Genomic DNA, 15,787 nt, shown 5'->3' with positions numbered 1-15,787 from the left:
CTTTTATCTTTAAAAATTCAGTTTGTTTCTTTTTTTTCTTTTTTTTTTTTTTGAGACGGAGTCTCGTTCTGTCACCCAGGCTGGAGTGCAGTGGCATGATCTTGGCTCACTGCAACCTCCGCCTCCCAGGTTCAAGCGATTCTCCTGCCACAGCCTCTCAAGTAGCTGGGATTACAGATGTGCACCACCACGTCCGGCTACTTTTTGTACTTTTAGTAGAGACAGGGTTTCACCATGTTTGCCAGGCTGGTCTTGAACCCCTGACCTCAGATGATCCACCTGCCTCAGCCTCCCAGAGTGCTGGGATTATAGGCGTGAGCAACGGCGTCTGGTTTGTTTCTTAAAAAACATCTTACATTTCTCTGCTTAACATGCTCAATGTTGAACATGTGAAATATAATAACTGTCTTCATAATCTCTTCTGATTTCATCTCTGTATCATTTTTGGGTCTGTTTTTATGTCTTCTATTTTTCTTGTCATTATGGGTCAGATTTTCCCGGTTCTTTATAATCCTAATACATTCTGTTTAGATGAAAGACATTGTGAATTTTACTTTGGGTTGTGGATATTTTTGTATTCATGTCGGTATTTTTGAGCTTTGTTCTGGAGTGCAAATGAGTTAGCTGGAAACTAATTCTTTTGAGGCTTGCTTTTTAGCTTTGTTAGGTAGGGCTTATCCTTTGTGTGTTTATTTTTGTAAGGGTATACAGATATACATGTTTTCTCATTTCCCTCCTTATTTATTCTTATTTAATGCTATAACAATCTTTTTCCTTATATTCCTAACATTCTTAGTTAGGGAGTAATTACCTCTTGCTGAATTGTTGCATTAGCTTCTTAATTGGCACTCTAGTTCCCAGACTTTTTCTGTCTCTAATGCAGTGTACAAACTACTGTCAGAATAATTCTAAAGCACAATTCTGATATTGTCACTGCATTACTTTTCAGTGCCTACACCAGTAGGATTCACTTAAATTATTCCCCTAATGGTAATATAAAAAAAATTTTTGAGCTCAAACTCTCATTCTCTCTCTGTATACGTATTTGTTTATACATAAGGTCACATACTACATATGTAAGTTAGCATTTTTTATGTGTTCATTTTGAAATAACTCTAAACAGTAGTGTCCAATCTTTTGGCTTCCCTGGGCCACATTAGAAGAATTGTCTTGGGCCACACGTAAAATACACTAATGATAGCTGATGAGCTAAAAATTAAAAATCGCAAAAAACAAAACAAAACAAAAAAAAAACCAAAAAAAAAACACAGTGGTGGTTTTTTTTTTTTTTTTTTCTGTATTTTTCTTTTTCCCGAGATGAAGTCGTGCTCTGTAGCCCAGGCTGGAGTGCAGTGGCGTGATCTTGGCTCACTGCAACCTCCACCTCCCAGGTTCAAGCAGTTCTCCTGCCTCAGCCTCCCAAGTAGCTGGGATTAAAGATGTGAGCCACCATACCTGGCTATTTTTCTTTTTTTTTTTTTGTATTTTTAGTAGAGACAGGATTTCATCATATTGGCCAGGCTGGTCTCGAACTCCTGACCTTGTAATCCACCTGCCTTGGCCTCCCAAACTGCTGGGATTACAGGTGTGAGCCACCGATCCTGGCCTTTTTTTTTTTTTTTTTTTGAGATGGAGTCTCACTTTGTCACCCAGACTGGAGTGCAGTGGCACGATCTCGGCTCACTGCAACCACCACCTCCCAGGTTAAAGCAATTCTCCTGCCTCAGCCTCCCAAGTAGCTGGAATTACAGGTGCACGCCACCACTCCCAGCTAATTTTTTGTATTTTTAGTAGAGATAGGTTTCACCATATTGGCCAGGCTGGTCTCGAACTCCTGACCTCAAGTGATCCACCTGCCTGGGCCTTCCAAATGCTGCTGGGATTGCAGGCGTGAGTCACCGTGGCAAGCCAATTGTGTTTTAAGAAAAGTTTGTGAATTAGTGTTGGGCCGCATTCAAAATTTACAAATTTGTGTTGGGCCGCATTGAAAGCTGTCCTGGGCTGTGTGCGACCTGCTGGCCACAGGTTGGACAAGCTTGCTCTGAGACGTAAGTTTAAAAGTATAGGCCAAGTGCCTTGGCTTACGCCTATAATGTCTTTGCATTTCATCAGTTTTTCCACTGTTATTTTTCTGTTACAGTACACAATCGGAATACCACATTGCATTTAGTTGTCATGTTTCCTTAGATGTGAAACAAATTTACCAATTGTAGTATAGTATTTATGTATAGATCGGTTCGTTTGTAGCCTTATAGTATCTAATCAAACCACTGTTATAAAGTTATTGTTATGTATCGTTTTGGCTGTGGTTTCTTTCCTTAGAAAAATACATTTAAAATTCATTCATGTTGTTACATGAATCAATAGGTTGTTTCTCTTTTAAAAATTGAGATGAAATTCACATAACAAAATTAACTATTTTATTTTATTCTTTATTTTATGTATATTTTCTGAGACGGAGTCTCACTCTGTCACCCAGGCTGGAGTGCAGTGACGTGATCTCGGCTCACTGCAACATCTGCCTCCTGGGTTCAAGCGATTCTCAGCCTTAACCATTTTAAAGTGCTCAGTTAAGTGGCATTCAGTACATTCACAGTGTTGGGTAACCACCATATCTATCTGGTTCCAAAATATTGTTTTTACTCTAAAAGAAAACCCCGTATTTATTAAGCATTTTTCTCTCTGCCCTTTTCCCTTCACTAGCTTCTGGCAAACACTAGTCTGCTCTGTTTCTGTGGATTTACCTGTTCTGGATATTTTATACAAATGGAATCATAGTGTATGTAGCCATTTGTGGCTGATTTTGTTTTATTAAGATACTTTTGCTGGATTAAGAATAAAGGTTGGGCTTGGGGTGGTGGCTTGTGCCTATAATCCCAGCACTTTGGGAGGCTGAGTCGGCCCAGCCTGGCCAACATAGTGAAATCCCATCTTTACTAAAAATGCAAAAATTAGTCGGGCATGGTGGCAGGCACCTGTAATTCCAGCTACTTGGGAGGCTGAGGCAGGAGAATTGCTTGAACCCGGGAAGCAGAGGTTACAGTTAGCCAAGATCATGCCACTGCAGTCTAGCCTGGGTGACAAGAGCGAGACTAGTTGCAAAAAAAAAAAAAAAAAAAGAATACGTAGTTGACAGGTTTTTTTCTCTCAGTACTTTAAAGATGATATGCCACTGTCTTGTCACTCACCTTGTTTCTAACAAGAAATCTGCTATCTTTGTTCTGTATTTTGCATGCTTTTTTTTCCTTGCTGTTTTTATTATTTTCTCTTTATTACTGGTTTTGAGCATTGGATTATGATATGCCAGTATGGTTTTTCTTGTGTTTATTGTGCTTGTGGTTCATTGATGTTCTTGGATATGTCGGTTTATAGTTTTCTTCAGGTTTCAGATTTTTTTTTTTTTTTTTTTGCCATTTTTTCAAATTACTTTCCATCTGATTTCTCCAGGTATCTTTATCCAAACATTAAGCTGCTTGAAGTTGCCCCATAGCTTACTGATAGTTTTTGTTTTTTTTTAACCAGTGTTTTATTTGAAATATTCTATTTCTGTGCCTTTGAATTTACTTTCTTTTGCAGTGTGTAATCTGAAATTAGTCACATTTAGCATTTAAAAAAAAAATCTCACATATTTTACTTTTTTTTTTTTTTTTTAAGACCAAGTCTCTGTTGCCCGGGCTGGGGTGCAGTGGCGCAATTTCAGCTCACTACAACCTCCACCCCCTGGTTTCAAACAGTCCTCCCGCCTCAGCCTCCCGAGTAGCTGGGACTACAGGCATCCGCCACTATGCATGGCTCATTTTTGTATTTGTAGTAGAGACGGGGTTTTGCTATGTTGGCCAGGCTGGTCTTGAACTCCTGACCTCAAGTGATATTTCTGCCTCAGCCTCCCAAATTGCTGGGATTACAAGCATGAGCCACCATGCCTGCCATATTTTACCTTTTTTATCCTTAGAATTTTGATTTGGTTTTAAAAAAAAAATCTTTCCTGTCTCTGCTTAAATTTTTGAATATATGAAATGCAGTTATAACTCTTATAATGTCCTTGTGTACTCATTCTAACATCTGTGTCATTTCAGGGTTGGTTACAATTGACTATTCTCTTTAGTATACTTTTTTTCCCCTGCCTTTTGCCTGGTGATCTTTGATTGGATGTCAGACATAGTGAGTTTTACCTTGTTGGGTGCTGGGGATATTTGTATTTCTACATATATTCTTTAACTTTGTCATTGGATGCAGTTAAGTCACTTGAAAACCGTTGATTCTTTTAGGTCTTGTTTGTAAGATTTGTTAGCTGGTAACAGTGTAGTAGTTGGTCTATGGCTAATTCCTCACCACTTCTGAGACAAGATTCTTCACAAATCTTGAGGGTTGTCTTGAGATTTCCAGTCTAATAGCTACTTGAGTGGGTAAGGGCAGAGTACTGTTCATAATTCTTTTGGGTGTTGTTTTCCTCTCCTTGCTGCCCATGGTCTTGGGTAGTTTCATCACACTATGGGCCAGTGAGTACTTAGCTGAGTACTTGAGAGATTTCCTCTCTAGATCGCCGCAGCCCTCTACTATGTGGTATTGTCCCATGAATTCTAGCTGCCTAAGTCCTGCACTCTCAGCTGAGCTCTGTCTCTTCAATTTTGAGTTCTGCAGCTTCCATAGGCCTTCTGCTTCTGCATGGTGCCCAGGAAACTCTCTTCAGGCACTAAGTTTGGCAATCATAGGACTCATATCTTTGGTTTCCCCTCTTTCGGGGATCACTGTCTCTCATTGCCTGCTGTGCAGCGTCTTGAAAGCTATAGTTTGTTTCATGTTTTGTTAGTTATTTTAGTGGTTTAAGGTGAGGATAAATTTGGTCCCTGTTGTGCTTGAAAAGTTTTTTTCAACTTTTCTTTTAGAAATAATTGTAGGCTTACTAAAAACTACAGAAATAATACAGAGTTCTGAGGTATCTTTCACCCACTTCCCCCATGATAACATTTTGCGTAACCGTAGTATAGTTATTAAAACTAGGAACTTGACATCGGTATAATAGTATTAACTAAACCTCATGCCTTATTTCGTATTTTCACATGAACTCTTTTGAGTTGGCATGGTTAATGTACAGTTCTATGAAGTTTTATCACATGTATAGATTTCATGTAATTATCACTACAGTCAGGTTATAGAAGTAGTCCATCATTTTAATGATATGCCTTTGTAGTCATCATGTCCTTCCCCCATCCCCCCCACCAACCAACTTTAATCTCAGCAACCACTGATTGTCTGATTTGTATCACTTTCGCTATAATTTTATCTTTCTCAGAATGTCGTAATACAGTAGTCCCCCCTTATCTGTGTTGATATGTTCTAAGACCCCCAGTGGATGCCTGAAACCAGCTGTAGTACTGAACCGTATGTGTGTGTGTGTTTCTTTTTTTGAGACACAGTCTCGCTCTCGTCATCCAGACTAGAGTGCAGTGGTGTGATCTTGACTCACTGCAACCTCTGCCTCATAGGTTCAAGCGATTCTTCGGCCTCAGCCTCCTGGGTAACTGGGGTTACAGGTTCATGCTACCATGCCAGGATAATTTTTTTGTATTTTTAGTTGAGGCGGGGTTTCACCATGTTGGTCAGGCTGGTCTCGAACTCCTGACCTCAAGTGATCCACCCACATTAGCCTCCCAAAGTGCTGGGATTACAGGTGTGAGTCACTGCACCCGGCCTACTATACATGTACACCTGTGATGAAATTTAATTTATAAATTAGGCACAGTAAGAGATTAATAGTAATACAAAATTATGACAATTTACTGTAATAAAAGTTATGTGAATGTGGTTTCTCTCTCAAAATACTGTAATATTTTCATGCTGCAGTTGACCATGGGTAACTGAAAGCAAGGGTAAGTGGTGACTGCTGTAAATAGAATCATATAATATGTTACCTTTGAGATTGGTTTTTCTTTTTTAACTCAGCAAAATGCCTTTGATATCGATCCAAGTTCTATATATTAACAGTGTTTCTTTTTGTTGGTGAGTAGTATTCTATTCTTGGGCACACTACAGTTTACCTGTTCTTCCATTGAAGAACATTTCCCACCCCCCCCCCCCCCCCCCAGTTAAAAATAGAGACGGGGTCTTGCTTTGTTTTTGGTCTCCAACTCCTGGGCTCAATCTGTCCTCCTGCCTGGGCCTCCCAAAGTGCTTGGATTAGTCATGCGCCACTGTGCCTGGCCCCACTGAAGAACGTTTGAGTTGTTCCCAGTTTGGGGCTATTACAAATAAAGCTGCTGTGAACATTTGTATGCAGATTTCAGTGTGAAAATATTTTTATTTTTCTAGGATGAATACCCACCTGTGAGTGGAATTGCTGGGTCGTATGATACCTGTATACTTAACTCTGTAAGAAACGACTACACTGTTTTCCAGAGTGGTGGTAGTTTTTCATTCCCACTAACAATGTATGAGAAATCCAATTGTTCGCTTTCTTATTTGCACTTGGTATTGTCAGTATTTTTCCTTCTATTCATTAATAGGTGGATAGTAGTATCTCATGCCTTAAATTTGCATTTCCGTAATGACTAATCATGTACTTAGGTTCCATTTGAATATTCTCTTTGGTGTAGTTTATGTTCAAGTCTTTTCTATTTTCAAATTGGATTTTTTCTTGTTGTTGAGTGTTCTAGGATACAAGTTATTTGTTGGATATGTGATTTGCAAATATTTTGTCCTAATCTTTTAATTTTCTTAAGAGTGTGTTTCATAGAGCAAAAGGTTTGAATTCTTATGAAGTCTAATTTATCTATTTTTAAATTTTATAGTTTTTTTTTTTTTTTTTGGTGTCGTATCTAAGCACTCTGGCTAACAAAATTTTCTCCTATGTTTTTTTTCCTAAAAGTTGTATGCTTTACATTTAAGTCTGTGATCGCATTTGAATTAATTTTTAAATTAAGCGTAAGGTTTTATCAATGTTCATTTTCCTTTTTGGGGGCCAATTATTCCAAAACCATTTGCTTAAAATGATTATTCTTTCTCTATTAAATTGCTTTCTCACCTCTAGCAAAAGTCAGTTGGCCATATTTTGTGAAAAGTTCTGTTCCTACACACACTGTTCTGGCTCACTGACCTATACATCTATTCCTCTGTCAATACTGTACTGTCTTGATTTCTGTAATGTAGCTGTATAGTAAGTCCTAAAATCAGGTAGTGTTATTCCTCCACCTTCATTTTTCTTTTTCAGAGTTGTTTCAGCTATTCTGGTTTCTTTGTCTTTACATGGAAATTTTATTTATTATTTATTTTCTTGAGACAGCCTCAGTCTGTTGCCCGGGCTGGGGTGTGGGGTGTAATCATAATTCACTGCTGCCTCGAATTCCTGAGCTCGAGGGATCCTCCTGCCTCAGGCTTCCAGGTAGCTGGGACTACAGATGTACACCACCACTCCCAGCTAATTTTTACATTTTTTGTAGTGCTGGGGTGTCACCCTGTTGCCCAGGTTGGTCTCAAACACCTGGGCTCAAGTGGTCTTTCTGCTCAGCCTCCCAAAGTGTGGGATTAAAGGCATGAGCCACCACAGTTGGCTGTGTATAAATTTTAGAATCGTATTATCTACAATAAATTTTGGTGGAGTTTCAATAGTAAATGCATGAAACCCATTGATTAGTTTGGGGAGAAGTGAATCTTGGCCATGTTGTCTTCCAGTTCATGGATATAATATGTTTTTTACATTAATTTAGGTTGTCTTTTTAAATGTACGTAATTGTTGATATTTATCGGGTGCATGTGATATTTTGATACAGGCATTTAGTGTATAATGATCAAAGCAAGGTATTTAGGATATACATCACCTCAAATATTTATCACTTCTTTATGTTGGGAACTTTTCAACTCTTCCCTTCTAGGTATTTTGAAATATACAACAAATTATTGTTAACTACAGTCACCATACTGTGCTGTTGAACGCTGGAACTAATTTCTTCTGTCTAACTGTATGTTTGTACCCATTGACCAACTCCTCTATCTCCCTGCACGCTTCCCAGCTCTGGTAACCATCATTTTACTCTCTACCTCCATGAGATCAACTCTTTAACTCCCACATAGGAGTTACAACATGTAATATTTATCTTTCTGTGCCTCTTCCTTTACTTAATGTATTTAGGTCGTCTTTGATGTTTTTTATCAGCATTTCATAGGTTTTAGCATGCATATTTTGTGCAGTTTTGTTAGATATATACCTAGTTTTTTTTTTTTGTAAACTATTATAAATGAAATTGTGCTTTTAATTTTTGTTTCTAATTGTTGATTGCTAATATATAGACATTATTGATGTTCGTGTGTTGATCTATATTGTGTGACCTTTATAAACTCACTTATTAGTTCTACAAGTTTTTCTTCTAGAATCTTTAGGATTTTATCTGTTAGACCATCATATCATCTGTGAATAGGGCCTGTTTAATATGTTCCTTTCTGATATGTGTACATTTTATTTCCTTTTCTTGCCTGGGACTTGTTTGCTGTGTCGAATATGAGTGCTTAGTGTGGACATCCTTGCCTTATTCCCAGTTTCAGATAGAAAACCTTTAGTCTTTCACCACTAGTATGATGTTAGTTATAGATATTTTATAGATGGTCTTTATCAAGTTGAGGACATTTTCTTCTATTCCTGGTTTACTGAGAGTTTTTATCATGAATGTATGTGTTGAATGTTTTCAAAGTTTCTGCATTGATATAAATAATTATGCTTTCTTTTCACATCTCATTGTCTTAGTTTGCATTTCCCTGATGATGAATTCCTTTTCATATGCTTGCTGACCATTTTATCATCTTCCTGTGTGAATTTTCTATTAGTTTTACCCATTTAAAAAATAATTTTTATTTTGTAGCAATTTTAAGCTTTCATAAAGTTCCAAGTACAGTACAAAGAACTTTATTTTTTCCTGACCCGTTTTAGAGCCCAATTGCTCCGTAATATTTTTATTTATTTATTGAGACAGGGTCTGTCACTCTATCGTACAGGCTGGAGTGCAGTGGTAGAATCATAGCTCACTCCAGGGCATAAGCGATCCTCCAGCCTCAGACTCCTGAGTAGCTGGGATTACAAGTGTGTGCCACCATGCCTGGTTAATTTTTTTTAATTTTAATTTTAATTTTTTGAACTTCTGGGCTCAAATGATCCTCTTGCCTTAGCCTCCCAAAGTGTTGGGATTACAGGTGTGCACCACCGTGCCTGGCCCTACCCTTAATACTTTAGTATTAATACTTTAGTGTATTTGCCTTAAAGTTAATGACATTCTCCTTGCTACATGTCCACAATACGTTCATAAAATTTAGAAAATTACATTGAGTCATTATTACCATCTAATCTTCAGATTTCATTAAAGTTTAGCTAATTGTCCATGTAATGCCCTTTTTGTTTAAAGGGTCTAGGTCAGAATTATGTGTTGCATGGAGTTGTCATATGTCTTTGGTCTCCTTCATTCTAGAACAGTTCTTTCATCTTTCTTTGATATTCGTGACCTTGACTCTTTTGAAGACTACAGATCAGTTATTTTGTGGAATCTTTTTCAGTTTGAGTTTTTTCATAATTGGATTCAGGTTTTGCATCTTTGTCAGGTATAGCAGAGAAGTGATGCTAGGTTCTTGGTGCGTCCTGTCAGGTAGCTCTTTATTTCAGTTTGTCCTATTATTGATTATCTCTTTGATCACTTGGTTAAGGTAGCGTCTGCCATCCTTCATCACTATAAAGCTCCTTTTTTTTTTTTTTTTTTTTTTTTTGGAGACGGAGTGCAGTGGCCGGATCTCAGTTCACTGCAAGCTCCGCCTCCCGGGTTTACGCCATTCTCCTGCCTCAGCCTCCCGAGTAGCTGGGACTACAGGCGCCCGCCACCTCGCCCGGCTAGTTTTTTGTATTTTTTAGTAGAGATGGGGTTTCACCGTGTTAGCCAGGATGGTCTCGATCTCCTGACCTCATGATCCGCCCGTCTCGGCCTCCCAAAGTGCTGGGATTACAGGCTTGAGCCACCGCGCCCGGCCACTAAAGCTCCTTTTTACCCCCCTCCCCCCTTTTTTTTTTTGAGATGGAGTTTTGCTCCTGTTGCCCAGGCTGGAGTGCAATATCTCAAAAAAAATTAATAATATTATATACAGTCATATTTAGAAGCTAAGATCTAGTTTCTAGGTATGTTTGCTGCTATTGGAGTGTTGGTGATCCCAGTTCCTTTCAGTGGGAAGGGGCTAAGGAATATATGAGTATATTTACATACATACACATATGTTCACTCAATCTATATTTATATCCAGCTTTATCTAAATATGTTGAAAACTATGAGCTTACCCCAATAATACAAGTTCTAATGCAGTCATTCTAGTTTTTTCCCTTTCCATAGTTGTAAGTCCTTTTTCCAACAATAAGAAATCTGGGCTGGGTGCAGTGGCTTATACCTGTAATCCCAGCACTTTGGGAGGCTGAGGCAGGTGGATTGCTTGGACACATGAGTTCAAGATCAGCCTGGGCAACGTGGCAAACATCATCTATACGGAAAAAAAAAAAAAGTCAGCCAGGTGTGGTGGCACATGCCTGTAGTCCCAGCTAGTCGGGAGGCTGAGGTGGGAGGATCGCTTGAGCACAGGAGGTCAAGACTACAGTGAGCCGAGATTGCACCACTGCATTCCAGCCAGCACTACTGAGTGAGACCCTCTCTCAAATCTGGCTTCTCTTTTTCCTGTTATCCCTAATATATTTACCTATTTATTTAATCACCCACTCCTCACTGTTGCAGCCCTTTCCTCATGCAGATGTTCTCTTTACTTCTCTTGGACTCCAACGCCCTGTGGTGGGTTGACTCCTCTCATCCCATGAATGAGTTCACTCACTTAAGCTCTGACCAGTCACGTCAGGGTGTTCTCCCATATACATGCCCTCCTCAACCCACTTGGGCTTCAGTACCCTATCCTTTGTCATTCCCTGTTTGGGCATTTCACTCTTCTTGATCTCAGACTCCCACGTCATACCACACTCAGATACACAGATACCTTCTGTGTTTCACTCAGCCTCTGACTCTCTTGTCTACCTAGCCTCAGGCCCCCACTTTTGTATAAATGCCTACCTTGCTGTGTACCACTTAAAGGAAGGGAAGGCTAGTTTGGGGGAAGAGAATGGCAGCTCTTCCCATTTAAAAAGATTGGTTTGTCTTTTTGTTTTGGTTTGTATGATTAAAATATATAGGCTGAGTGTGGTGGCTCATACGTGTAATCCTGGCGCTTTGGGAGGCTGAGGCAGGTGGATCACTTTGGTTTAGGAGTTTGAAATCAGCCTGGTCAACATGGTAACACCCCGTCTCTACTAAAAATACAGAAAAATTAGCTGGGTGTGGTAGAGGGCACCTGTAATTCCAGCTACTTAGGAGGCTGAGGCACAAGAATTGCTTAAATCTGGGAGGTGGAGGTTGCAGTGAGCTGAGATCGTGCCACTGCTCTCCAACCTGGGCAACAGGCTAGACTCCGTCTCGGGGAAAAAAAAAAAAAAAAAAAAGAATTGAAATTCTCCCCGCCCCCCCTTCTCTCTCTCTCTCTCTCTCTCTCTCTCTCTCTCTCGATATATAGTGTATCCTGAGTATGTGTATTGCAAATATTTTCTCCCAGTCTGTGGCCTTTTATTTCTTTTCTTTTTTTTTTTTTTTTTTGAGACAGGATCTTGTTCTGTCACCCAGGCTGGAGTGCAGTGGCGCAATCACAGCTCACTGCAGCCTCAACTTCCTGGGCTCAAAGTAATCTTCCCACCTCAGTCTCTTGACTATAGACATGTGCCACCACTCCTGGCTATTTTTGTCTATTTTTTGTAGAGATGAGGTCTCACTGTGTTTCCTAGGCTGGTCTCGAACTCCTAGGCTCAAGTGATCGTCCCACCTCAGCATCCCAAAGTGCTGCTGAGCCACCATGCCTGGCCTGGCATGCCTTTGCATTTTTATTAAAGTGTCTTTTGATTAGAAGTTTTTTATTTTGAGGAAGTCTGTTTTATCCACATTAAAACAATGTGTTTTTAGAAATTTTTGCCTATTAATAGTAGCACAAAAATATTTTTTGCCTTCATATTTTTGGCTCTTAGATGTGCGATTTATGTCAAATTATTTTTTGTTTTTGAGAGGGAGTCTCGCTCTGTCACCCAGACTGGAGTGCAGTGTCACGGTCTTGGCTGACTGTAACCTCCATCTCCCAGGTTCAAGCGATTCTCCTACCTCAGCCTTCTGAGTAGCTGGGATTGTAAGCACTTGCCACCATGCCTGACTAATTTTTCTATTTTTAGTAGAGACGGGGTTTCACCATGTTTGCCATCCTGGTCTTGAACTCCTGACCTCAGGTGATCCGCCCACCTCAGCCTCCCAAAGTTGCTGGGATTACAGGCTTGAGTCACCATACCTGGCCTAAAATTAATTTCTATATATGATTTGAGGTATACATTCAGGTTTGCGTTTTTACGTGTTTATCTTGTTTCAGCTTTATTTGTTGAAATGATGTTCCCCTCTTTAAATTGAATAGCTTTGGTGCCTTTGTCAAAAATCAATTGAGTCCATACATAAGGATATGTTTTTGTACTCTGTTCTGTTCCATTAATCTATTTATTTTTATACCAATATTTTACTCTCCTGATTTTAGTAAGTCATGAAATTGGATAGTGTTAGTAGTGTGAATCCTCTGTTCTTCTTTCTTAAAATTGCTTGGACTGCTTTTGGTTCCTTGCGTTTATTTTTCTTTCTTTCTTTTTTAGAGACAAGGTCTTTCTCTGTCGAGAGGCTGTAGTGCCGTGGCGCAGTCCTAGCTTACTGCATCCCAAAACTTCTGGCTCAAGCCATCCTCCTCCCTCAAGTTCCCAAGGCGCTGGGATTATGTGTGTGAGCCACCATGCCCAGCCTTTTTTGCATTTTCGTATAAATTTTAGAATCAACTTGTCAATTTTTACCAATTAAAAGAATTGGGATTTTGATTGGGGTTATGTTGACTTTGTAGTCTTCTTAACTTCTCAGCAGCATTGATTTTTTTCAATCCATGAACATGGTATAATCTCCAGTTATTATCATCTTTAATTTTTCTTAGTGTTTTATAGTTTCCAGTGAGGTCTTGCATGCCTTAACATTTTTTTCTCAAGTATTTTTATTTTAAAAATTTTTTAAATTAATTTATTTCATTGAGACGGAGTTTTGCTCTTGTTGCCCAGCCTGGAGTGCAATGGCAGAATGTCAGCTCACTGCAGCCTTCGCCTCCCGATTTCAAGCGATTCACCTGCTTCAGCCTCCTTAGTAGCTGGGATTACAGGCGTGCACCACCATACCTGGCTAATTTTTTGTATTTTTAGTAGAGACGGAGTTTCACCATGTTGGCCAGGCTGTTCTCGAACTCCTGACCTCGTGATCTACCTGCCTTGGCCTTCCAAAATGCTGGGATTATAGGCATGAGCCACCATGCCCAGCCTCAAGTATTTTTGTTTTCAATGCTATTGTAAATGTAATTTGTTTCAAAATTTTGTTTCCCAGTTTTTTGCCCTAGCAGGTATAGAGTTAATTTTTTAATAACTTGTAATTTTGACATAATTTCAGACACGATTATATTTGCTTTATAATTCTATCTACATGTTATTTTTTTCATGTACTAAAGTGCAGATATAATGCCCCCTAACCTCTAAATAGTTATTAACAACAAGTACATTCTCTTTCATAACCACATTGCAATTTTCAGTGTCAGAAAATTAGTGTTGATATGGTACTGCTTGCTGTCTAATGTGCATACTTTGAGCTGGGCTTGGTGGTATACACCTATAGTCCTAGCTACTCAGGCGGCTGAAGTGGGAGGATCGCTTGAGCCTAGGAGTTCAGGGCTGCAGTATGTCATGATCACTCTGTGAATAGCCACTGTACTCCAGCCTGGGCAACAATAGTGAGATCCCCATCTTTTAAAAAAAATCGGCATATTTTACTGAAATTTTACCTATTGTTTTCTAATGCTACTTATAAAGCAAAATTCTGTTTGAGGATCTCATCCTTGATCACATGGTACATTCGTTTGTCAAATCTCGTTTCCTTTAATCTGAAAAAGTTCTCACAAATGTTGTCTTTTATGACTTAATTTTTTTTTAAAAGTACAGACCATTTATTTTGTGTTAATAGTAAGTTCTCCAATATGGATTTGTCTTGATGCTTTTCATTATTAAAGTAATGTTTTTGACAGGAACCTCAGCATGTCCTCCTCAGTACATTTTATCAGGAGACCCATGGTACTTGTTTGTCTGATTTCTGATAATGAAAACTTCAATCACTTCGTTAAGGTGGTGTCTGCCTTATTTCTCTCCTGTAAATAGTACCTTGTAGAGAGATACAGTAGTCCCCTTTATCTGCTGGGGATGTTTCAAGACCAGTGGGTGCCTGAAATTACAGATAGTCCCAAGCCCCATATATACACTGTGTTTTTTCCTATGGGTACGTACCTATGGTACATTTTATTTTAATATCCCTTTATTTAGTTTTTAGAAATAGGGCCTTACTCTGTTGCCCAGCTTGGGCCCGAGCTCCTGGCCTCAAGTGATCCTCCTCCGTTGGTCTCCCAAAGTGTTGGGATTACGGGTGTGAGCCACTGTGCCCAGCCCCACAGGTTTAATTTATAAATTAGGCACAGTAAAAGATTAACAACAAGAATAAAATATAACAATTGCAACAATATACTGTAATCAAAGTTATGTGGATATGGTCCTTCTTTCTGTTTCAAAATACTGTAATATTTTTGTACTGCTGTTGACCACAGGTTATTGAAACTGTGGAAAGTGAAATTTGGGTGGGGAGGCTTACTGTACTTTGAGACTATATGAATACTCTCACATACTTTCATTCACTGGTTTTAGCATCCACTGATGAAGGATTCCTACCTAAAAGAGTTAGTACTCTGAGGCTGGGTGCAGTGGCTCATGCCTGTAATCCCAGCACTTTGGGAGACTGAGGTGGGCAGATCATTTGAGGTCAGGAGTTTGACACCAGCCTGGCCAACATGGTGAAACCCTGTCTCTACTAAAATACAAAAAAATTAGCCGGACGTGGTGGTGCACGCCTGTAATCCCAGGTACTGGGGGAGGCTGAGGCAGGAGAATCGCTTGAACCCCGGAGATGGAGGTTGCAGTGAGCTGAATCCTGCCACTGCACTCCAGCCTGGGCAACAGAACAAAACTCTGTCTGAAAAAAAAAAAAAAATTAGTACTCTGAGAGTTGTCAAGTGGGGATTTTTTTTTTTAAGTTCCGCCATTTATCTGACATCTATTAGTTGTGACTCTTCAGTAAAGGAGAGCTTTAATTTCTCCCCCTATTCATTGTGAGTTTATGGTTTCTTTTTTTTTTTTGAGACGGAGTCTCATGTACTTTGTTGCCCAGGCTGGAATGTAGTGGCACAATCTCGGCGGCACTGCAACCTCTGTCTCCCGGGTTCAAGTGATTCATCTTCCTCAGCTTCCCGATTACAGGCGCCTGCCACCATGCCCGGCTAATTTTTGTCTTTTTAGTAGAGATGGGGTTTCACCATGTTGGCCAGGCTGGTCTCCAACTCCTGGCCTCAAACGATCCACCCGCCTTGGCCTCCCAAAGTGCTAGGATTACAGGCGTGAGCCACAGTGCCCGGCTATGGATTCTTCTTTTTTTTTTTTTTTTTTTTTGAGACGGGGTCGGTCTCGCTCTGTCACCCAGGCTGGAGTGCAGTGGTCGGATCTCAGCTCACTGCAAGCTCCGCCTCCCGGGTTCACGCCATTCTCCTGCCTCAGCCTCCCGAGTAGCTGGGACTACAGGCGCCCGCC

At 39.7% G+C, this 15,787-nt stretch overlaps 1 protein-coding gene across 1 annotated transcript in view; it reads left to right on the top strand.

Moving 5' to 3' along the window:
* ASXL1 (ASXL transcriptional regulator 1) overlaps nucleotides 1-15,787 on the top strand; it is a 76,766-nt gene that overhangs the window by 35,602 nt on the left and 25,377 nt on the right. The gene's annotated exons all lie outside the window — the stretch shown is intronic.

Source organism: Theropithecus gelada, chromosome 10, assembly GCF_003255815.1.
Source record: "Theropithecus gelada isolate Dixy chromosome 10, Tgel_1.0, whole genome shotgun sequence".
Classification (NCBI taxonomy): domain Eukaryota; kingdom Metazoa; phylum Chordata; class Mammalia; order Primates; family Cercopithecidae; genus Theropithecus; species Theropithecus gelada.
This window is presented reverse-complemented; position numbering and strand designations above follow the sequence as displayed.